This window comes from Lagenorhynchus albirostris, chromosome X (assembly GCF_949774975.1).
Source record: "Lagenorhynchus albirostris chromosome X, mLagAlb1.1, whole genome shotgun sequence".
Lineage (NCBI taxonomy): Eukaryota > Metazoa > Chordata > Mammalia > Artiodactyla > Delphinidae > Lagenorhynchus > Lagenorhynchus albirostris.
The window spans coordinates 45,832,785-45,856,012 of NC_083116.1; the positions used below are offsets into that span (position 1 = coordinate 45,832,785).

The following is a 23,228-nucleotide window of genomic DNA, read 5'->3' on the forward strand; positions in this document are numbered from 1 at the left end:
TCTTTTTTAATGTATCATTTAAAGCTTGTGTTTCCTTATTTATTTTCAAATTGGATGATCTCTCCATTGGTGAAAGTGGGGTGTTAAAGTCCCCTACTATGAATGTGTTACTGTCGATTTCCCTTTTTATGGCTGTTAGTATTTGCCTTATGTATTGAGGTGCTCCTCTGTTGGGTGCATAAATATTTACAATTGTTATATCTTCTTCTTGGATCAATCCCTTGATCATTATGTAGTGTCCTTCTTTGTCTCTTTTAATAGTCCTTATTTTAAAGTCTATTTTGTCTGATATGAGAATTGCTACTCCAGCTTTCTTTTGGCTTCCATTTGCATGGAATATCTTTTTCCATCCCCTTACTTTCAGTCTGTATGTGTCTCTAGGTCTGAAGTGGGTCTCTTGTAGACAGCATATATAAGGGTCTTGTTTTTGTATCCATTCAGCTAATCTGTGTCTTTTGGTGGGAGCATTTAGTCCATTTACATTTAAGGTAATTATCGATATGTATGTTCCTATTCCCATTTTCTAAATTGTTTTGGGTTCGTTATTATAGGTCTTTTCCTTCTCTTGTGTTTCTTGCCTAGAGACGATCCTTTAGCATTTGTTGTAAAGCTGGTTTGTTGGTGCTGAACTGTCTCAGCTTTTGCTTGTCTGTAAAGGTTTTAATTTCTCCATCAAATCTGAATGAGATCCTTGCTGGGTAGAGTAGTCTTGGCTGCATGTTTTTCTCCTTCATCACTTTCAGTATGTCCTGCCAGTGCCTTCTGGCTTGCAAAGTTTCTGCTGAAAGGTCAGCTGTTAACCTTATGGGGATTCCTTTGTGTGTTATTTGTTGTTTTTTGCTTGCTGCTTTAATATGTTTTCTTTGTATTTAATTTTTGACAGTTTGATGAATATGTGTCTTGGTGTGTTTCTCCTTGGATTTATCCTGTATGGGATTCACTGTGCTTCCTGGACCTGATTAACTATTTCCTTTCCATATTAGTGAAGTTTTCAAATGTAATCTCTTCAACTATTTTCGCAGTCCCTTTCTTTTTCTCTTCTTCTTCTTGGTACCCTATAATTCGAATGTTGGTGCATTTAATTTTGTCACAGAGGTCTCTGAGACTGTCCTCAATTCTTTTCATTCTTCTTTCTTTATTCTGCTCTGCAGTAGTTATTTCCACTATTTTATCTTCCAGGTCACTTATCCGTTCTTCTGCCTCTGTTATTCTGCTATTGACCCCTTCTAGAGTATTTTTAATTTTATTTATTGTGTTGTTTATCATTGCTTGTTTCCTCTTTAGTCCTTCTAGGTCCTTGTTAAATGTTTCTTGCATTTTGTCTATTCTATTTCCAAGATTTTGGATCATCTTTGCTATCATTATTCTGAATTCTTTTTCAGGTAGACTGCCTATTTCTTCTTAATTTGTTAGGTCTGCTGGGTTTTTATCTTGCTCCTTCATCTGCTGTGTGTTTTTCTGCTTCTCATTTTGCTTATCTTACTGTGTTTGGGGTCTCGTTTTTGCAGGCTGCAAGTCCATAGTTCCCGTGTTTTTGGTGTCTGTCCCCAGTGGCTGAAGTTGGTTCAGTGGGTTGTGTAGGCTTCCTTGTGGAGGCGACTAGTGCCTGTGTTCTGGTGGATGAGGCTGGATCTTGTCTTTCTGGTGGGCAGGTCCACGTCTGGTGGTGTGTTTTGAGGTGTCTTTGCCCTTATTATGATTTTAGGCAGCCTCTCTTCTAACGGTTGGTGTTGTGTTCCTGTCTTGCTAGTTGTTTGGCGTAGGATGTCTAGCACTGTAACTTGCTGGTCGTTGAGTGAAGCTGGGTGTTGGTGTTGAAATGGAGATCTCTGGGAGATTTTTGCCATTTGATATTACGTGGAGCTGGGAGGTCTCTTGTGGACCAGTGTCCTGAAGTTGGCTCTCCCACCTCAGAGGCACAGCACTGACTCCTGGCTGCAGCACCAAGAGCCTTTTATCCACATGGCTTAGAATAAAAGGGAGAAAAAGTAGAAAGAAAGAAAGAGGATAAACTAAAATAAAATAAAGTTTTTAAAATAAAATAAAAAAATAATTATTAAAAAAATATTTTAAAAGTTAAACACAAACAAACAAACAAACAAAAAATGGATGGACAGAGCCCTAGGACAAATGGTGAAAGCAAAGCTATACAGACAAAATCTCACACAGAAGCCTACACATACACACTCACAAAAAGAGGAAAAGGGGAAAAAATACTAAATCATGCTCTCAAAGTCCACCTCCTCAATTTGGGTTGATTTGTTGTCTATTCAGGTATTCAACCAACGCAGGGTACATAAAGTTGATTGTGGAGATTTAATCCACTGCTCCTGAGGCTGCTGGGAGAAATTTCCCTTTCTCTACTTTGTTCGCACAGCTCCTGGGGCACAGCTTTTGATTTGGCCCTGCCTCTGTGTGTCGGTTACCGGAGGGCATTTGTTCTTCACTCAGACCAGACGGGGTTAAATGAGCAGTTGATTCGGGGTCTCTGGCTAACTCAGGCTGGGGGGAGGGAGGGACATGGAGCACAGGGCCAGCTTGTGGCAGCAGAGTCCAGCTGCACTTTGCACCAGCCTGAGGCATGCCGTGCATTCTCCCGGGGAAATTGTCCCTGGATCCCAGGACCCTGGCAGTTGTGAGTTGCACAGGCTCCCTGGAAGAGAGGTGTGGATAGCGACCTGTGCTTCCACACAGGCTTCTTGGTGGCGGCAGCAGCAGCCTTAGTGTCTCATACCCATCTCTGTTGTCTGCACTGACAGCCGCAGCTTGCGCCCGTCTCTGGAGCTCCTTTAAGCAGCGCTCTTAATCCCCTCTCCTCTCACACCAGGAAACAAAGAGGGACGAAAAAGTCTCTTGCCTATTCGGCAGCTCCAGACCTTTCCCCGGATTCCCTCCCAGCTAGCCGTTGTGCACTAACGCCTTCAGGCTGTGTTCATGCTGCCTCTCCTCTCCCTGCGATCCGACCAAAGCCCGAGCCTCAGTTCCCAGCCCACGCCCACCCCGGAGATTGAGCAGACAAGCCTCTCGGACTGGTGAGTGCTGGTCGGCACCGATCCTCTGTGCGGGAATCTCTCCACTTTGCCCTCTGCACCCCTGTTGCTGCAATCTCCTCTGCAGCTCCGAAACATCCCCCGATTGCCACCCACAGTCTCCAACTGCGAGGGGGCTTCCTAGTGTGTGGAAACATTTCCTCCTTCACAGCTTCCTCCCACTGGTGCAGATCTCTGTTTTTATTTCTTTTGCCCTACCCAGGTACATGGGGAGTTTCTTGCCTTTTGGGAGGTCTGAGGTCTTCTGCCAGCATTCAGTAAGTTTTCTGTAGGAGTTGTTCCACGTGTAGATGTTTTTCTGATGTATCTGTGGGGAGGTAGGTGATCTCTGTGTCTTACTCTTCCACCTTTCCCCCCCTCCCTCCTATTTCATTCTTTTTAATGTCTGAGTAATATTCCATTGTATATGCATAACACATCTTCTTTATCCATTCCTCTGTCGAAGGACATTTAGGATACTTACATGTCATGACTATTGTAAATAGTGATAAAATGAACATTAGGGTGCATGTGTATTTTCGAATTATGCTTTTCTCCAGGTATATGCCTAGGAATGGAATTGCTGGATCATATGATAGCTCTATTTTTATTTTTTATTTATTTTTTATTTTTTTTTTTGCGGTACATGGGCCTCTCACTGTTGTGGTCTCTCCCGTTGCGGAGCACAGGCTCCGGACGTGCAGGCTCAACGGCCATGGCTCACGGGCCCAGCTGCTCTGTGGCATGTGGAATCTTCCCGGACCGGGGCACGAACCCACATCCCCTGCATCGGCAGGCGGACTCTCAACCACTGCGCCACCAGGGAAGCCCTATTTTTATTTTTTAAAGAATCTTCATACTGTTCTCCATAGTGTTTGCACCAATTTACATTCCCAATATCAGTGTAAGAGGGTTCCTTTTTCTCCACACCCTCTCCAGCATTTATTGTTTGTAGACTTTTTGATGATGGCCATTATGACTGGATCAGGTGATACCTCATTGTAGTTTTTATTTGCATTTCTCTGATAATTAGCAATGTTGAGCAACTTCTCATGTGCCTGTTGGCCATCTCTGTGTCTTTGGAGAAATGTCTATTTAGATCTTCCACCCATTTTTGATTGGTTTGTTTGTTTCTTTCTTTCTTTTTTTTTTTTTTGTATTGTACTGCATGAGCCGTTTGTATATTTTGGAGGTTAATTCCTTGTTGGTTGCTTCATTTGCAAACATATTCTCCCATTCTGTGGTTTGCCTTTTCATTTTATTTATGGTTTCCTTTGGTGTGCAAAGGATTTTAAGTTTACTTAGGTCCCATTTGTTTATTTTCATTTTTATTTTCATTACTCTAATAAGTGGATACAAAAACATCTTGCTGCAATGTATGTCAAAGAGTGTTCTGCCTATCTTTTCCTCTAAGAGTTTTAGAGTAACTGGTCTTACATTTAGATCTTTAATCCATTTTGAGTTTACTGTTGTATATGGTGTTAGAGAATGTTCTAATTTCATTCTTTTACATGTATCTGTCCAATTTCCCCAGCACCACTTGTTGAAGAGACTGTCATTTCTCCACTGTATATATTCTTGCATCCTTTGTTGTAAATTAATTAACCATAGGTCCCTGGGTTTATTTCTGGGCTTTCTAACCTCTTCCATTGATCAATATTTCTGTATTTGTGGCAGTACTATACTGTTTTGATTACTCTAGCTTTGTATTGTATATAATAATATAGCTAGAAGTCAGGGAGCCTGATTCCTCCAGCTTCGTTTTTCTTTCTCAGGACTGATTTGGCTATTTGGGATTTTTTATGTTTCCATACAAATTTAAAGATTTTTTATTCTAGTTCTGAGAAAATGTAAGGCCTGTGTTTCTTTACTGATCTTCTGTCTGGATGATCTGTCCATTGATGTAAGTGTTGTATTAATGTGCCCCACTATTAATGTGTTACTGTTGATTTCTCCTTTTATGGCTGTTAGTATTTGCCTTATATATTGAAGTGCTCCTATGTTGGGTATATATATGTTTATGATTGTCATATTTTCTTGGTTTGATTCCTTGATCATTATGTAGTGTCCTTCTTTGTCTCTTGTAACACTTTATTTTGAAGTTTAGTTTGTCTGATATAAGTATTGTTACTCCAGCTTGCTTTTGATTTCCATTTGCATGGAATACCTTTTTCCATGTGCTCACTTTCAGTCTGTGTGCGTCCCTAGATCTGAAGTGGTCTCTTGAAGACAGTATATATACCGGTCTTTTTTGTATCCATTCAGTCAGTCTATGTCTTTTGGTTGGAGCATTTAGTCCATTTACATTTAAGTCAATTATCAGTATGCATGTTCTTATTGCCATTTTTTTAAATGTTTAGGATTTGATTTTGTAGGGCTTTTTTCCTCCTTTCCTCTTTTGTTCTCTTCTCTTGTGATTTGATGACTATCTTTAGAGTTGTGTTTGAATTGCTTTTTCTTTTTTGTATGTGTATCTATTGTAGATTTTTGGTTTGTGGTTACCATGAGGTTTTTATATAGCAGTCTGTATATATACAAGACTGTTTTAAGTTGATGGTCTCTTAATTTCAAATGCATTTCCAATATCCTGCATTTGTACTCTCTTTTTATGATTGCTGATTTTGATATGATATTTCGGTGTGGATAATTTCCTACTTTTACTGTATGTTTGCCTTTACTGGTGAGCTTTCCCATTCATAATTTTCCTGTTTCTAGTTGTGGGCTTTTCTTTTCTGCCTAGAGACTTCCTTTAGCATTTGTTGTAAAGCTGGTTTTCTGGTGCTGAATTCTCTTAGATTTTGCTTGTCTATAAAGCTTTTGATTTCTCTGTCAAAACTGAATGAAAGCCTTGCTGTGTAGAGTATTCTTGGTTGTAGGTTTGTCCCTTTCATCACTTTAAATATATCGTACCACTTCCTTCTGGCCTACAGAGTTTCTTCTGAAAAATTAGCTGATAACTGTATGGGTTTCCCTTGTTTGTTATTTTTCCCTTGTTGTTTTTAATATGTTCTCTTTGTCTTCAATTTTTGTGAATTTGATTACTATGTGTCTTGTCATGTCTCTTCTTAGGTTTAGCCTATATGGAACTCTGCACTTCCTGGAAGTGAGTGTTTCCTTTCCCATATTAGGGATTTTTGGCTATTACCTCCTCAAATATTTTCTCAGGCCCTTTCTCCTCTTCTCCTTCTGGGACCCCTATAATGTGAATGTTGGTGTGTTTAATGTTATTCCAGAGGTGTCTTAGACCATCCTCATTTCTTTTCATGCTTTTTTCTTTATTCTCTTCTGCAGCAGTGATTTCCACCACTCTGTCTTCCAGATCACTTATTTGCTCTTCTGCATTGTTCATCTCTGTTCTTTAAATTTTCTAGCTCTTTGTTAAATATTTCTTGCATCTTATCAGTCTGCATCTCCATTCTTTTTCTGAGATCTTGGATAATCTTTACTATTATTACTCTGAATTATTTTTCAGGCAGATTTCTTGTCTCTGCTTCACTTAGTTGTTTTTCTGGGGTTTTATCTTGTTCCTTCATCTGGGATATATTTCTCTGTCATCTCATTTTGTCTAACTTTCTGTGTTTGTGGTCTCCGTTTCTCAGGCTACAGGTTTGTAGTTCCTCTTGCTTCTGGTGTCTGCCTCTGGCAGGTGAGATTGGTCCAGGAGCTTGTGCAGACTTCCTAGTGGGAGGGACTAGTGCCTGCTCACGGATGAGTGGAGCTGGGTCTTGTCCCTCTGATGGTCAGGGCCATGTCAAGGAGTATCTTTAGAGGTGGCTGTGCCCTCAGAACAACTTTAGGCAGCCTGTCTTCTAGGATAAGTAGGAGCAGACCCATTCCTGAGCAATATTATTCACAGAGTTTTTAGCTCCAGAAGAGTAGCATAAGCAAATAGTGCGATCCACAATCTTATTTTTAACTGAGCTGTCTTATTTCTCTTGCTCCCCTTTCCATTCTTGTGCCATGAGTGATGAAGTCTTTTGTCTCTGACAAAGGAGTTTCACGTCTTCTGCCAGTATCTGATTTTAAGACCTTACCTAATGGCACAGTAATACAGAAAGCATGGGTGGCAGAGGTAGATCCATGCTGCACTCCAGCCTGCTCTTCCCTCCGTGTTCTCTCTGCCCCTTTAAATGAGTTTTATCTGCTACATATACCTCTCAGAATTCTCTAATGAGAAATTACCATAAATGCAAAAATTTCTCCTTTAAAGCTAAAATGTATTACCTCAGTATCTTTCCTCACAAGTGGGCAAAAATAGCTCAGTTATTTTTTTTTATTTTTCAAATTGTACTTGTAAATATATGTGTCTTAAAATTTACGATGGTTTAAAGGGGTATAAGAAATTAAACAACACTGTTAAACTAAAATACTTATAAAAAGAAATTCTAAGCAGCTTGGATATATGCCTTTGATGATTTTACACTGTTCACTCTTGTGAGCACTAATCTAAGGCTATATTTGAGACTAAGCTACAAATATGCTGCTTCCCATAACTGTTTACAATTGGGCTTTGCTCTGTGCTACATCCCTTCTTATGTACTCTTACTACACTGGTGTTTTAATTCTCAGAAGTATACATGAAGGCAGAAATGTATAGGCCTTTCAATTTACTAAATTACTGTACTCAGCCTCACTATATAAGTGAGGGTATTGATGCATAGAAACTTATTGATGTAGCAAAAACATTTTCCCCCTGTATGTGCTGAACATTTGAAACTACTGCAAATTACAGTTAAATAGAAAAACAAAGAAATGCAAAAAAAATTATCGAGTCCCAACACTATTTCATCTTTAGTGCTGCACCTCTAAACCCAGTTCCCATTATGCTCTAAAATCTGAGTGGTTTATAGAAAAATTTATAGTTAAAAATAGTGAAGGTAACTTGGCATTTTCTCTCTTTCTCCTCATAAATCACTGTAAAAAATGAGAAGAGTGAGAAACAGAAGAAAAAGAAAAACTTTATCTACAATGGTACTAAGAGATACCTCAAGCTCCAAATGACATAACAAGAGAAAGACTGCCCAAATAATGGTGGTCAAATAGAACTGAGGGGCTACAAGGAGACAGACTGCCTGTGGCTCAGTAAAACCTGGCAAGTAAGTGGTATAGCCTGAAATACAAAACCAGTGATGACTTGTTTGATACAACAGAAAAAGTGTTCAAAGGTACTAGCTGAAGCTTTCTTAGACTCCATTAAGCATAAAGTCTTAAGAAGCTATGGAGATGAGGCTGAATCAGAATTAATGTAAACTTGTAACATTTAGAAGAAATTAACTATCAGTTGGTCAGGGAAAAAATAAAGACTCCACCTGTCCTGATTCTAGTTTCCTGAGTCTAAAAAAATCACACTCTCATAATAGCCTTTTGACATTAGGAGAATATCTGACAGTTTAGAACATCTTTTTATTCCCTTCCTCATATAAGCTTCCTAAATAGAGCCATTCCACGAATAATGCAACACATAAAGAGTTGAATAAAATAAGTATGTAATGATCAAATACATTGCCATTAATTGTAAAAGGAAGAATTTAATAAAGAAAATACTTTTCTAAGATAGGAGCACACACAGATATAAAAGAACACACTGAGGATCTTCAAGATGGCAGATGAGTAAGACGTGGAGATTCCCTTCTCCTCACAAGTACATCAAAAATACATCTACATGTGGAACAACTCATACAGAACACCAACTGAATGCTGGCAGAAAACTTCATACTTCCCAAAAGGCAAGAAAATCCACACATACCTGAGTAGGGAAAAAGAAAAAAAAACAGAGACAAAAAATAGGGATGGAACTGCACCACTGAGAGGAAGCTGTGAAAGAGGAAAAGTTTCCACACACTAAGAATCCCCTTCACTTGTGGAAACGAAGGGTGGGTGGGGAGAAAGCTTTGGAGCAAAGGAGGAGAGTGCAGCAACAGAGGTGCAGAGGGCAAAGTGGAGAGATTCCCACACAGAGGATTGGTACCAACCAGCACTCACCAGCCTGAGAGGCTTCCCTGCTCTCCCACCAGGGTGGGTGGGGGCCTGGAGCTGAATCTCAGGCTTCGAAGGTCAGACCAGAGGGAAAGGACTGGGGTTGGCTGCATGAAGACAGCCTGAGGGGGCCTAGCACACCACAGCTAGACTGCAGGGAACCCGGGAAAAAGTCCGGAAATTCCAAAGAGTCAAGAGACCATTGTTTGGGGGTGCATGAGGAAAGATTCAGAACACCACCTAAACGAGTTTCAGAGCCCAGCGCGATACACAGCTGTCAGTGTAGACTACAGAGACAGGCATGAAATGTTAAAGCTGCTGTTGCAGCCACAAATAATCCTGTGTGCAAGCATAGGTCACTATCCACACCACCCCTCCCAGGAGCCTCTGCAGCCCACCACTGCCAGGGTCCTGGGAAAAAGGGACAAAATCCCCTCAAGAATACATGGCATGCTTCAGGCAGTTGCAATGTCATGATGGCTTCCGCCACCTCAGGCTCACCCTGGATTCCATACCCATCCGTGCCCCCAGCTTGAGTGAGCTAGAGCTCCCTAATCAGCGGCTCCTTCAACCCTCTCCTGTCTGGGCAAAGAACAGACACCACAGGGTGACCTACATGCTGCGGCATGGCCAGATCCAAAGCTGAACCCTGGGAGCTGTGTGAACAGGGAAGAGAAAGGGAAATTTCTCTGTGCAGCCTCAGGAGAAGTGGATTAAATCCCCACAGTCAACTTGATGTACCCTGCATTGGTGGAATACCTGAATAAACAACGAATCATCCCAAGCTGAGGCAGTGGAATTTAGGAGCAACTGTAGACTTGGGGTTTGCTGCCTGCCACTGAATAGATTCTGATTTTTATGTTTATCTTAGTATAGGTTTTAGTGTTTGTTATCATTGTTGGATTTCTTTATTGGGTTGGTTGCTCTCTTCTTTTTTATTTATTACTTTTTAATTTTTTAATTTAATAATATTTTAAAATTTATTTTAATAAATTTATTTTATTTTATTTGTGTTTTCTTTCTTTTTTTATCTCTCTTTTCTTCTGAGCCGTGTGGCTGATGGGATCTTGGTGTGCTGACTCAGTGCCAGACCTGAGCCTCTGAGGTGGGAGAGCCAAGTTCAGGACATTGGATCACCAGAGACCTTCTGGCCACAGGTAATATCAATCAGGAATGGTTCTCCCAGAGACCTCCATCTCAATGCTAAGACCAGCTCCACTCAACAGTCAGCAAGCTTCAGTGCTGGAAACCCCATACCAAACAACTAACAAGAAAGGAACACAACCCCACCCATAAGCAGACAGGCTACCTAACACCATAATAATAATAAGTGTTATTATTAACTTATTATTAACATAATAAGTTCAGAGACACCCCAAAACACACCACTGGGCGCAGCCCTGCTTACAAGAAAGAAAAAATCAAGCCTCATCCTCCAGCACACGGGCACCAGCCTCCTCCAACAGGAAGCTTACACATCCCTCTGAACCAACCTTATCCACTGGGGGCAGACATCAAAAACAATGGGAACTACTAACCTGCAGCTTGTGTAAAGGAGACCACAAACACAATAAGTTAAGATAAATGAGAAGACAGAGAAATATGCAGCACATGAAGGAGCAAAATAAAAACACACCAGACCAAATGAAGAGGAAATAACCAGTCTACCTGAAAAACAATTCAGAGTAATGATAGTAAAGATGATCAAAACTCTTGGAAATAAAATGGAGGAAATATAAGAAACGTTTAAAAAGGACCTAGAAGAACTAAAGAGCAAGCAAATAATGGTGAACAACATAATAAATGAAACTTAAAATTCTCTAGAAAGAATCAATAGCAGAATAACTAAGGCAGAAGGATGGATAAGTGACCTGGAAGATAAAATAGAGGAAATAACTACTGCAGAGCAGAATAAAGAAAAAAGAATGAAATGAACTGAGGACAGTCTCAGAGACCTTGGGGACAATATTAAATGCACTAACTTTCTAATTACAAGGGTCCAAGAAGAAGAAGAGAAAAAGAAATGGACTGAGAAAACATTTGAAGAGATTATGGTTGAAAAATTCCCCAGTGTGGGAAAGAAAATAGTCAGTCAAGTCCAGGAAGCACAGAGAGCCCCATACAGGAAAAATCCAAGGAGAAACATGCTAAGACACATATGAATCAAACTATCAAATATTAAATCCAAAGAAAAACTATTAAAAGCAGCAAAGGAAAAGCAACAAATAATATAAAAGGGAATTCCCATAAGGTTAACAGCAGATATTTCAGCAGCAACACTGCAAGTCAGAAGGATGTGCCAGGACTTATTTAAAATGATGAAATGGAAAAACCTACAACCAAAATTACTGTACCCAGCAAAGATCTCCTTCACATTTGATGGAGAAATTAAAACATTTACAGACAAGCAAAAGCTAAGAGAATTCAGCACCACAAAAGCAGCTTTACAACAAATGCTAAAGGAAGTTCTCTAGGCAGGAAACACAAGAAAAGGAAAAGACCTACAATAACAAATGCAAAATAATTAAGAAAATAGTAATAGGAACAAACATATTGATAATTACCTTAAATGCAAATGGATGAAATGTTCCAATCAAAAGACATAGACTTGCTGAATGGATACAAAAAAAAAAAAACCCTGTATATATGCTGTCTATAAAAGACCTACTTCAGACCTAGGGACACATACAGACTGAAACTGAGTGGATGAAAAAAGATATTCCATGAAAATGAAAATCAAAAGAAAGCTGGAGTAGCAATTCACATATCAGATAAAACAGACTTTAAAATAAAGACTATAACAAGAGACAAAGAAGGACACTACATAATGTTCAAGGGATCAATCCAAGAAGCAGATATAACAATTGTAAATATCTCTGCACCCAAAAAAGGAACACCACAATACATAAAGCAAATGGTAGCAGCCTAAAAAGGGGAAATTGAGAGTAACACAATCATAGTAGGGGACTTTAACACAGCACTTTCACCAATGGACAAAATGAAAATAAATAAGGAAACACAACCTTTAAAATAAATAAGGAAACACAACCTTTAAATGACACATTGGACAAGATGGACGTAATTGATATTTACAGGATATTCCATCCAAAAACAAGAGAATACACTTTCTTTTCAAGTGCTCATGAACATTCTTTGGGATATATCACATCTTGGGACACAAATCAAGCCTCGGTAAGTTTAAGAAAATTGAAATCATATCATATACCTTCTCCGACCACAACACTAGGAGAGTAGATATCAATTATGGGAAATATAACTGTAAAAAATACAAACACATGGATGCTAAACAATACACTATTAAATAACCAAGAAATTACTGAAGAGATCAAAGAGGAAATAAAATAATACCTGGAAACAAATGACAATGAAAACAAGATAATCAAAAACCTATGGGAGGGCTTCCCTGATGGCGCAGTGGTTGAGAGTCCTCCTGCTGATGCAGGGGACACGGGTTCGTGCCCTGGTCCAGGAAGATCCCATATGCCACAGAGTGGCTAGGCCCGTGAGCCATGGCCACTGAGCCTGCGCGTCCGGAGCCTGTGCTTCACAACAGGAGAGGCCACAACAGTGAGAGGCCCGTGTACTGCAAAAAAAAGAAACAAACAACAACAACAACAAAAAAAAACCCTATGGGATTCAGCAAAAGCAGTTCTAAGAGGGAATTTTATAGCAATATAATCCTACCTCAAGAAACAAGAATAATCTCAAATAACCAATCTAACCTTACACCTAAGCAATTAGAGAAAGAAGAGCAAACAAAACCCAAAGTTAACAGATGGAAAGAAATCATAAAAATTAGATCAGAAATATATGAAAAAGAAATGAAGGATACAGTAACAAAGATCAATAAAACTAAAACCTGGTTCTTTGAGAAGATAAACAAACTTGATAAACCATGAGCCAGACTCATCAAGAAAAAAATGAAGAAGACTCAGATCAACAGAATTAGAAATGAAAAAGGAGAAGCAACAATAGACACTGCCGAATTACAAAGGATCATGACAGATTACTACAAACAACTATACGGCAATAAAATGGACCACCTGGAAGAAAAGGACAAATTCTTAGAAAAGCACAACCTTCCGAGACTGAATCAGGAAGACATAGAAAATATGAACAGACCAATCACAAGCGCTGAAATTGAAAATGTGATTAAAAATCTTCCAACAAACAAAAGTCCAGGACCAGATGTCTTCTCAGGAGAATTCTATCAAAAATTTAGAGAAGAGCTAACACCTATCCTTCTCAAAACCTTCTAAAATACAGCAGAGGGAGGAACACTCCCAAACTCATGCTACGAGACCACCATCACCCTGATAGCAAAACTAGACAAAGATGTCACAAAGGAAGAAAGCTACAGGCCAATATCACATATAAACATAGATGTCAAAATCCTCAACAAAATAATAGCAAACAGAATCCAACAGCACATTAAAGGGATCATACACCATGATCAAGTGGGGTCTAACCCAGGAATGCAAGGATTCTACAATATACACCAATCAATCAATGTGATACACCATATTAACAAACTGAATGATAAAAAACATATGTTAATCTCAGTAGATGCAGAAAAAGCTTTTGACAACATTCAACACTAATTTATGATAAAAACCCTCAGAAAGTAGGCATAGAGGGAACTTACATCAACATAATAATGGCCATATATGACAAAGCTACAGCCAACATTTTTCTCAATGGTGAAAAACTGAAAGGATTTCCACTAAGATCAGGAGCAAGACAAGGTTACCCACTCTCACCACTATTATTCAACATAGTTTTGGAAGTTTTAGCCACACCAAACAGAGAAGAAAAGGAAATAAAAGGAATCCAAATTGAAAAAGAAGAAGTAAAACTGTCACTGTTTGTAGAGGATATGATACTATACATAGAGAAACCTAAAGATGCTACCAGAAAACTACTAGAGCTTATCAATGAATTTGGTAAAGTAGCAGGATACAAAATAAATGCACAGATATCTCTTACATTCCTACACAGTAATGATGAAAATTCTGAAAGAGATAAAGGAAACACTCCCATTTACCATTGCATAACCTTCCTAAGGAGACAAAATACCTGTATGCAGAAAACTATAAGACACTGATTAAATAAATTATATGTCATCCAAACAGATGGAGAAATATACCATGTTCTTGCATTGGAAGAATCAACATTGTGAAAATGACTATACTACCTAAAGCAATCTATAGGTACAAAGCAATCCCTGTCAAACTACCAAGGGCATTTTTCACAGAACTAGAAGAAATAAATTTAAAATTTGTATGGAAACACAGTAGACCCCAAATAGCCAAAGCAATCTTGAGAAAGAAAAACGGAGTTGGAGGAATCAGGCTCCCTGACTTCAGACTATACTACTAAGCTTCAGTAATCAAGACAGTGTGGTACTGGCACAAAAACAGAAATATAGATCAATGGAACAGAATAGGAAGTCCAGAGATAAACCCACACACATATGGTCACCTTATAATTGATAAAGGAGGCAAGAATATACAATGGAGTTCAGACAGCCTCTTCAATAATTGGTGCTTTGAAAACTGGACAGCTACATGTAAAAGAATGAAATTAGAACACTCCTTAACACCATACACAAAAATAAACTCAAAATGGATCAAAGACCTAAATGTAAGGCCAGACACTATAAACGTCTTAGAGGAAAACATAGCCAGAACACTCTTTGACATAAATCACAGCAAGATCCTTTTTGACCCACCTCGTAAAGAAAGGGAAATGAAAACAAAAATAAACCAATTGGACCTAATGAAACTTTTAAGCTTTTCCACACAAAGTAAACCATAAACAAGATAAAAAGACAACCCTCAGAATGAGAGAACATATTTGCAAATGAAGCAACTGACAAAGGATTAATCTCCAAAACATACAAGCAGCACATGCACCTCAATATCAAAAACACAAACAACCTAATCCAAAAACGGGCCAAAGACCTAAATAGAAATTTCTTCAAAGAAAATATACAGATTGACAACAAACACATTAAAGCATGGTCAGCATCACTAATCAGTAGAGAATGCAAATCAAAACTACAATGAGTTATCACCTCACACTAGTAAGAATGGCCATCATTAAAAAGTCTACAAACAATAAATGCTGGAGACAGTGTGGAGAAAATGGTATCCTCTTGCACTGTTTGTTGGAATATGTATTTATACAGCCACTATGGAGAACAGTCTGCAGGTTCCTTAAAAAGTTAAAAATAGAACTATCATATGACCAAGCAATCCCACTACTGGGCATATACTCTGAGAAAACTGTAATTCAAAAAGAGTCATGTGCCACAATGTTCATTGCGGCTCTATTTACAATAGCCAGGACATGGAAGCAACAGAAGTGTCCATCAACAGATGCATGGTTAAAAATATGTGGCACATATGTACAGTGGAATATTACTTAGCCATAAAAAGAAACAAAATTGAGTTATTTGTAGTGAGGTGGATGGACCTAGAGACTGTCATATGGAGTGAAGTAAGTCAGAAGGAGAAAAACAAATACTGTATGCTAACAGATATATACAGAATCTAAAAAAAAAAAATGTTTCTGAAGAACCTAGGGGCAGGCAGGACAGGAATAAAGACGTATATGTAGAGAATGGACTTGAGCATACAGCGAGAAGAATGGATAATCTGGGAGGAAGTGAGAGAGTGGCATTGACATATATACACTAGCAAATGCAAAATAGATAGCTAGTGGGAAGCAGCTGCATAGAACAGGGGGATCAGCTCCATCCTTTGTGACCACTTATAGGGGTGGGATAGGGAGGGTAGGAGGGAGATGCAAGAGGGAGTGGATATGTGGATATATGTATACGTATAGCTGATTCCCTTTGTTATATTGTGGAAACTAACACAACAGCTTAAGGCAATTATACTCCAATAAAGATGTTAAAAAAAGAATAAAAGAACACACTTAGGTGGCTTCCATATCTTAGCAACTGTGAATAATGCTACTCTGAACATTGGGATTCATGTATCTTTTCAAATTAGTGTTTTTTTTTCAAGTTTTGTGGTTTTATTAACACAAACACAATGTGCACCATGAGCTGTCTATTCATTTTCTTCACTGTCCAGCCTGGTATTGGCATTGGTGACTCTGATGGACAGCTGGGGTGCTCTTTCTGCAATGGTTTTGTGGTTCTTGGATAAGATATTGTGAATAATTTCAGCACAGTAAGATTTGTTGCACATCAGCAGCACTTCATGCTCCTTGATGCTGTGGACCAGGAACTTCCAGAAGCTGCTGGGCAGAATGTGTTTGTTTTCTTGTTGCTCCCGTAACTGATGTTGGGCCTCAAGATCTGGCCCTTGAATCTCCTTCACACCCTGTTGTCAATGCCTCTGGGTTTCTGTCGGTTCCACTTTATTTTGATATATCAGTCTGACTGGTGCTGGATGAACTTCTTGGTCCTCCTTTTGATGATCCTGGGCTTCACGAGGGATCTGAGAGCAGCCATGATGCTGAGTAGAAGATGGCTTCCACCCCCATAGGGAGTTCCGAGGAAGAGAGGGATTCAAATTAGTGTTTTTGTTTCTTTCAGATATAAACCAAGGAGTGTGATTGCTGGGTAATATGGCAGTTCTATTTATAATTTTTTGAGAAACCTCTGTACTGTTTTACACAGTGGTTACACCAACTTTCATTCCCAGCAACAGTGTACAAATGTTCCCTTTTCTCCACATATTCTCCAACATTTGTTATTTGTGTTCTTTTTGATGATAGCCATTCTGGCAGGTGTGAGGTGATATCTCATTGTGGTTTTGATTTGCATTTCCCTGATGATTAATGATGTTGAGCATATTTTCATCTGCCTGTTGAACATCTTCATGTTCTCTTTACAAATATATTTATTCAGGTCTTCTTATTATTATTAGTCAGGTTGTTTGTTCTTTTGATGTTGAGTTATATGCACTGTTCATATATTTTGGTTATTAACCCCTTATCAGTCACATTACTTGCAAATATTTTCTCCCATTCGGCAGGTTATCTTTTTATTTTGTTGATATATTCCTTTGCTGTACAAAAGATTTTATGATTAATTAGTTTCCATTTGTTTATTTTTGCTTTTATTTCCTTTTTTTAGAAGATAAATTCAAAAATATTGCTATAATTTATGTCAAAGACTGTCAGCAAATGATCATACACCATGATCAAGTGGGCTTTATCCCAGGGATGCAAGGATTTTTCAATATCCACAAATCAATTAATGTGATATATCACATTAACAAATTGAAGAATAAAAATCATAGGATCATTTCAATAGATGCAGGAAAAGCTTTTGACAAAATTCAAATCTATTCATAATTAAAATCTCTCCAGAAAGTGGGCATAGAGTGAACATACTTCAACACAATAAAGGTCAAATATGACAAACTCACAGATAACATTATACTCAACAGTGAAAAGCTGAAAGCATTTTCTCTAAGATCGGGAACAAGAAAATTATCTTAAGAAATTAGAACAGAATTGGAGGAATCATGCTCCCTGACTTCAGACTATACTACAAAGCTACAGTAATTAAAACAGTGTGGTACTGGCACAGAAACAGACACGTAGATCAGTAGAACAGAATAGACAGCCCAGAAATAAACCCATGCTCCCATGGTCAATTAATCTATGACAAAGGAGGCAAGAATATACAATGGAAAAAATACAGTCTTTTCAATAAGTGGTGCTGGGAAAACTGGATAGCTACATGTAAAAGAATGAAATTAGAACATTCTCTAATGCCATATACAACAATAAACTCAAAATTGATTAAAATTCTAAATGTAAGGCTGGAAACCATAAAACTAGAGGAAAACATAGGCTGAACACTCTTTGGTTTCTTCAGATTTAGTGGCTAGGAAAGGCCTCTTTGAGGTGATATCTAAGCTGAGATATGAAGAAAAAAGATCTAGCTGTAGTAGCATTGGAGATAAAGAATGGAAGGTTGTTGGTACATTCTAGGCAGAAGTAAACAACTAACACCAAGTCCTTCATTTATTCAAATAATAAAACAAAGCCAGTGTGGCTGGACCATGGTGAGTGAAGGTGAGAATGATACGAGATCAGTTCATGGACTTGGGCAGAGAAAAGATCATAGAGGACATTGTAAGCCAAAAGAAAGTCTTTGGTTTCTATTTTGTTTCACAGCAAGTCCTTAGAAATAATTGATCTAGAGAGTTATGTGGATACAGGACAGACATGGGCATTCCTGTTGTACTGACAGACAGTTTTTGGGAGAAGAGGTAAAATGCTGTATCCCACTTTCATGTGAGAAAGAAGTATAAAACTCAATACAAAAGCAAAAAAAAAAGAAAAAAAAACTCAATACTGTTCACAGAATAGAACCTGAGATAGACAAATGTGACAGAGACAGAAAAGAGTTCCCCCACACAAGTAATTCTACCTACAACCTAACCTCTTAAATATATACCCCACATTGCTGACAGAGTAAATTTCTAAAATACTAATCTTAACATGTCATTTCTCTACTTTAGTTTCTTCTTTGCTTTAATGATTTTCAAGGTCCATAATGATCTTTCTGGAGCATGCCTTTCTAGCATCTGTTCTCAATCTCCTACTCCCTTTTCACTCCAGGTGCCCCAGCCTACTTTCAATTTCCTATGTTTTCTTAGACGCTGATGACCCATAGCATATCACTTCCTTTGCTTGAAACACTTTTCAGTACTCCCTCCCTTAATTCAGCACAGATAAAAGCTTTCTCTGACCACTCCTGTTACCAAGGATGATAGTCACTATATTTAACAAGTAGTGTGGCACAAGCAACAACCAATCAGAATAGATGCTTGTTACAGATGCTGGTTATACAGATCATATTTTTAAAGCTATTAGAATATGGCAGACACATGATAAATACTATATCATTATTTGCTGTTGTTATTATGTGAAGAAAAGACAAGTGAACATATCTGATTGCTATGAGCTTGTGGGCAGTTTTGTCTTGAATTTTTTGTTATATTAACATAATATTCATTTTACAATATAAATTAATAGCTGAATCATATAAATGTGTCATGACTTTTGTGGGGAGTGTGAATGGGTTGAGAAGAGATGTGACCTAACCAGAACTGAAGGTCAGTATCACTGGCTAGTGAGAGGGAGTGTTGTATTAGATTATGGGGTTTGAGCTGTCAAATGATGAGTTTGGATTTGATCCAGTAAACAGTAGGGTACCTTTGTAGGTACGTGGACAAAAAGGATTACAAATTGTAAATGGTGCTTGAAAGAGATAAATTTGACAGTGGTATGAAGAGTGGATTAGAGGACAAAAATACTTGAGACAAGGAATTTAGTTTGGAGATTGTTGTGGTCTTGCAAATAATCCAGAGTAGTGGGAGCCAGAATAGAAATAAAGGGCTAAATCTGATTGCTATTACAAACCATGCTTCCATACTAGAGAATGAGAACTGAAAAAAAGTTAAAAGGCAAGTAAGGGTGCAGTTAACCAAATAGGATGTGCAATTTTTACATGTCCATCTCTACTAAATTGTTAAGCACTCAGAAGCCTCATTTTCCTTGCCCAGAGCCAAATAATTGTATAGAGAATGAGGTAAAAATTAAGAGGAAAGAGCTGACATAATCATCTAAACAAAGCTACAAGGATCATCATCGAGGAAAGAAGTATAGTTTTCCATATGAATATCTATAGGATAGAGTGCAATAACCTTTGATCATACATACACAAAGCAGTAATATCTACAAGATACATGCTGTGCTTTATGATGAGGTCTGTAGGTGAGAAGGTGAACCTGAGTGTTTCATAAGAACTAGAAATATATCATTTTTTGATAAGTACTGTAGACTCCTGAATATTGTTAGAACTAATCTTTAAAAATGTTATGTGCTAGTTGTAAAACCCTAAGTGCTTTGGGTTAATAACTCCAACCAGGTTTCCAGTTTTATAAGTTGGTAGTTTCTCTGGGAAGACAGGTGCTGGAATTTCTCAATGCCAAATGAAATTGTCTAAGCCAGTGTATATACATTATCTAAACCATATGCCATTAGGCATATCCCTAAATATATCTGTATGTTCTAAATGAAGTTTACTCAGCCACCAGGAAGCAGAAGCCTCTTTAAAAATGTTGGGATGTTCAGATAATGTCACCAAATGAATACATAAAATAGTCTATTTGGACAAGGTTCATAAAGGAGTGAACAAACTTAGTGAACCAATCCTTCAAAATTTGTTAAGGCTAAAAGATAGATTGACACATGGTGGACTTGTTTACAAAGTTACCAGAACCTCAGCTGCCAGCATTCCTTAGATTTGAGGTGGTTTAAATTTAATCTCAGTTGCAAATAAATACATTAATTAATTAATTAATTAGAGGCAACTTGAGTATTTGGCTTCTCCATGAGTTTATCAAATACTGGATGTTTATTGTCTATTCCTTTTTTTTCAATTTTTTAAATTAATTTTTTTGGAGTATGTTTGATTTACAATGTTGTGTTAGTTTCTGCTGTACAGCAAAGTGAATCAGTTATATATATACATATATCCACTCTTTTTTAGATTCTTTTCCCATATAGGTCATTACAGAGTATTGAGTAGAGTTCCCTGTGCTATACAGTAGGTTCTTATTAGTTATCTATTTTATATACAGTAACGTGTATATGTCAATCCAGTTTCCAATTTATCCCTCCCCCCACATTTTCCCCCCCAGTAACCATAAGTTTCTTTTCTACATCTGTGACTCTATTTCTGTTTTGTAAATGAGTTCATTTGTACCCTTCTTTTAGATTCCACATATAAGCGATATCATATGATATTTGTTGTTCTCTGTCTGACTTACTTCACTCAGTATGACAATCTCTAAGTCCATCCATGTCACAGCAAATGGCATTATTTCATTCGTTTTTATGGCTGAGTAGTATTACGTTGTACTGTTGATGGGTATTTTGGTTGCTTTCATGGTCTGGCTATTGTAACTAGTGCTGCGATGAACATTGGGGTGCATGTATATCTTTTTTTTTCAGGAAGAAAGTGATTTTTTAAACAACTTTATTGGAGTATAATTGCTTTACAATGGTGTGTTAGTTTCTGCTTTATCACAAAGTGAATCAGTTATACATATACATATGTTCCCATATCTCTTCTCTCTTGTGTCTCCCTCCCTCCCACCCTCCCTATCCCACCCCTCTAGGTGGTAACAAAGGACCGAGATGATCTCCCTGTGCTATGCGGCTGCTTCACACTAGCTATCTATTTTACATTTGGTAGTGTATATATGTCCATGCCACTCTCTCGCTTTGTCACAGCTTATCCTTCCCCCTCCCCATATCCTCAAGTCCTTTCTCTAGTAGGTCTATGTCTTTATTCCTGTCTACCCCTAGGTCCTTCATGACATTTTTTTTCTTAAATTCTATATACATATATATATATATATATATATGTTACCATATGGTATTTGTCTTTCTCTCCCTGACTTCAGACTATACTACAAAGCTACAGCAATCAAGACATTATGGTATTGGCACAAAAACAGAAAGATAGATCAATGGAAGAGGATAGAAAGCCCAGAGATAAACCCACGCACATATGGTCACCTTATCTTTGATAAAGGAGGCAAGAATGTATAGTGGAGAAAGGACAGCCCCTTCAATAAGTGGTGCTGGGAAAACTGGACAGGTACATGTAAAAGTATGAGATTAGATCACTCCCTAACACCATACACAAAAATAAGCTCAAAATGGATTAAAGACCTAACTGTAAGGCCAGAAACTATCAAACTCTTAGAGGAAAACATAGGCAGAACACTCTATGACATAAATCACAGCAAGATCCTCTCTGACCCACCTCCTAGAGTAATGGAAATAAAAACAAAAATAAACAAATGAGACCTAATGAAACTTCAAAGCTTTTGCACAGCAAAGGAAACCATAAACAAGACCAAAAGACAACCCTCAGAATGGGAGAAAGTATTTGCAAATGAAGCAACCGACAAAGGATTAATCTCCAAAATTTACAAGCAGTTCATGCAGCTCAATAACAAAAAAAACAAACAACCCAATCCAAAGATGGGCAGAAGACCTAAATACACATTTCTCCAAAGAAGAGATACAGACTGCCAACAAACACATGAGAGAATGCTCAACATCATTAATCATTAGAGAAATGCAAATCAAAACTACAATGAGATATCATCTCACACCAGTCAGAATGGCCATCATCAAAATATCTAGAAACAATAAATGCTGGAGAGGGTGTGGAGAAAAGGGAACACTCTTGCACTGCTGCTGGGAATGTGAATTGGTTCAGCCACCATGGAGAACAGTATGGAGGTTCCTTAAAAAACTACAAATAGATGGCCTTTATTATGTTGAGGAAAGTTCCCTCTATGCCTACTTTCTGCAGGGTTTTTATCATAAATGGGTGTTGAATTTTGTCAAAAGCTTTCTCTGCATCTATTGAGATGATCATATGGTTTTTCTCCTTCAATTTGTTAATATGGTTTATCACATTGATAGATTTGCGTATATTGAAGAATCCTTGCATTCCTGGAATAAACCCCACTTGATCATGGTGTATGATCCTTTTAATGTGCTGTTGGATTCTGTTTGCTAGTATTTTGTTGAGGATTTTTGCATCTATGTTCATCAGTGATTGAGCTATTTGTAATGAGGTGGATAGACCTAGAGTCTGTCATACAGAGTGAAGTAAGTCAGAAAGAGAGAGACAAATACCGTATGCTAACACATATATATGGAATTTAAAAAAAAATGTCATGAAAAACCTAGGGGTGAAACAGGAATAAAGACACAGACTTACTAGAGAATGGACTTGAGGTTATGGGGAGGGGGAAGGGTAAACGGTGACAAAGCGATAAAGAGGCATGGACATATATACACTACCAAACGTAAGGTAAATAGCTAGTGGGAAGCAGCCGCATAGCACAGGGAGATCAGCTCGGTGCTTTGTGACCGCCTGGAGGGGTGGGATAGGGAGGGTGGGAGGGAGGGAGACGCAAGCGGGAAGAGATATGGGAATATATGTATGTATATAACTGATTCATTTTGTTGTGAAGCTGAAGCTAACATACCATTGTAAAGCAATTATACTCCAATAAAGATGTTAAAAAAAAAAAACTACAAATAGAACTACCATATGACCCAGCAATTCCACTACTGGGCATATACCCTGAGAAAACCAAAATTCAAAAAGAGTCA

The 23,228-nt window shown here is 38.1% G+C and overlaps 1 pseudogene; it reads right to left on the reverse strand.

Annotated features, from left to right (window-relative positions):
* Window positions 1–16,105: 16,105 nt before the first annotated feature.
* On the reverse strand, window positions 16,106–16,512 carry LOC132513808 (large ribosomal subunit protein eL32-like; annotated as a pseudogene).
* Between the last annotated feature and the right edge of the window lie 6,716 nt (window positions 16,513–23,228).